Genomic DNA, 2,251 nt, shown 5'->3' on the forward strand with positions numbered 1-2,251 from the left:
TGGCGAAAGACATCCGCCACCAAGCCCAACCCTGAGTTTGATCCCTGGAATCAATCTCCATGGTAGAAGAAGAGAACTGACTCCTGAAAGCTGTCTTTTGACTTCCACATGTGCACTGTGGCATGCATGTGTTCCTTCTCCCAAATAAAATAAATCTTAAAAAAATGAAATATAGGGGCTGGAGAGGTGGCTCAGCAGTTAAGAGCACTGATTGCTCTTGCAGAGGACCCGGGTTCAATTCCCAACACCCATATGGTGGCTACGAACCATCCTTAACTCCAGTTCCAGGGGAATCCGAAGCCCTCTTCTGACCACTGCAGCATTGCATGACATGGGTGCACTCATATACATGCAGGCAATACACTGATACACATAAAATAAAAATAATAAAAAAAAATTTTTAAAAAAAGAAATATAAATATAGGGCCAGGCAGATGACTTAGTGGGTAAATGTGCTTGCTGTACAAACTGAGTTTCCCAGAACTCACAGAGGAAGGAGAGTTCCCCAACTCCCAAAAGTTGTCCTCTGATCTCCACACAGGTCCTGTGGCACTTGACCATCTGAACTCATACCTAAGACAGAATAAAGTAGTTTATTAAGGAGGATTTTGGATACCCTGTGTGCTATAATCCTAGCACCCAGGAGGCAGGAGCATGGGGATCTCCAAAAGTCTGAGGCCAGCTTGGTTTACAAAGTGAGCTCAAGGGTGATCAGGGCTATGTAGGGAGACTCTGGAAATAATGTGGCTTTCAGAGAAGGCAGAACAGCACAGAAACTTTGAACAAAGGTGAGAATAGACAATGATGCTCTGAATTTTGTGGCATGAGCAGCATCTAGAGCATGTCAAATTGCCTCTAGCATCTAAGTACATTAGTAAGGGTGCTCTGGGGAAACAGGACCACTAGAACGGCTATATACTAAAGGGGGATTTATTTGATTGGCCCACACAGAAGAGTCTGGATAGTCCAATAGTGGCTGTCTTCACACAGGAGAGGCTGACATACCAGTAGCTGCCACAGTCCACAAAGCTGAATGCCTCAGTGGTCCCAATCTGGTGCTGAAGGCCTACAGTATCCTGGAAAAACACTGGTCTTCAGTCCATGTCAGAGGGCTGAAGCAGCAGATGTCAGTGAAGAGTGGCAGCAGCCACAACAGAGTGGATGATCCTGCAACAAGAGAGGAAGGCAACAAGAAGGCAACGGACAGAAGGTTTTCATCTCCTTTTATCTGGCTGCCACTGGAAGGTGCTGCCTACATTTCAGTGTGAGTCTTCCCACTTCAAATACCCTGATCAAGGAAGTTCTTACAGGTGTGCCCAGAGGCTGATCTCTTAGTTGAGACCCAGCTGACAACCAAGATTAACCATCATAATAACTAATAAGAATCTTTATCAAATTCTGCTACCTTTAAACTGGCCAAGTGGTGGAGCAAGGTAGGCAGTAGGCACTGAGCCCTCAATTTCTCACCTGTTTCTTTCTTTATCATTCATTGACTCATATTATTAATGTGCTTGATTCCAGTAGAGACATGCCTATTTAGTGTCTCAGCTATTTTATTTTTAAAATATTTTATTATTTTTAAAATGTATGTGTATGGTCTGTATGTGTGTAGGTGCACCTGTTTTATATAATGCCCATGGAGGTCAGAAGAGGGCATTGGATTCCCCTGGAACTGGTGTTATGGACAGTTGTTAACTGCCATGTGGGTGCTAGTAATCAAACCCAGGTCTTTTGCAAGAACAGTCAGTGCTCTTAACTGTGGGAAGCGAGCACAGCTGAGTCAGCCAGATGGCGCCCTGGCTGGCTGCCAAACCTCGTGCTGTTTACTCCAACTCTTGGCTGATTGCCAAGGCTCGTGATTCCCGCTTGCTTACTCCAAAGTATGGAGAGGCCAAACAGGTGCTGCCAGCCTGGTGATCTTGCTACATGCCTATGAGCTACACTCTGCCTGGCCGCTGCACATGTGTGAGCCCTGATTGATACCGGCTGGGGGGAGGGCTGTTGGAAACGCTATATAAAGAGCTGAAGTGTGTAATAGTGAGGAACCAGCATCATAGTGAGCCAGCATCATAGTGAAGAGAATACGAGAGAATAAAGGAGAAAGAGAAACAGAAGCTTGAACCTCACCTTGGTGTCTGTGTCGTCTTTCCTGGACTCTGCTGGACAGAGTCCCGGCTCGCGACAGAGAAGAATTTCAGGTTAATGATATTGACCAAATCTTAAACAGGATTGTAGAAGAGAATTTCCCAAA

At 45.4% G+C, this 2,251-nt stretch overlaps 1 long non-coding RNA gene across 1 annotated transcript in view; it reads right to left on the reverse strand.

The window, feature by feature from the left end:
* Positions 1–458: 458 nt before the first annotated feature.
* Positions 459–2,251, reverse strand: part of LOC115070324 — a 9,980-nt gene continuing 8,187 nt past the window's right edge. Inside the window, exons 2-3 of the long non-coding RNA XR_003849497.1 lie at positions 1,006–1,167; positions 459–573 (exon numbers count right to left, since the gene is read on the reverse strand). This is a non-coding gene — a long non-coding RNA (uncharacterized LOC115070324). The remainder of the gene's footprint in view (positions 574–1,005; positions 1,168–2,251) is intronic.

Source organism: Nannospalax galili, unplaced genomic scaffold (assembly GCF_000622305.1).
Source record: "Nannospalax galili isolate Female #2095 unplaced genomic scaffold, S.galili_v1.0 scaffold376, whole genome shotgun sequence".
NCBI classification, from domain to species: domain Eukaryota; kingdom Metazoa; phylum Chordata; class Mammalia; order Rodentia; family Spalacidae; genus Nannospalax; species Nannospalax galili.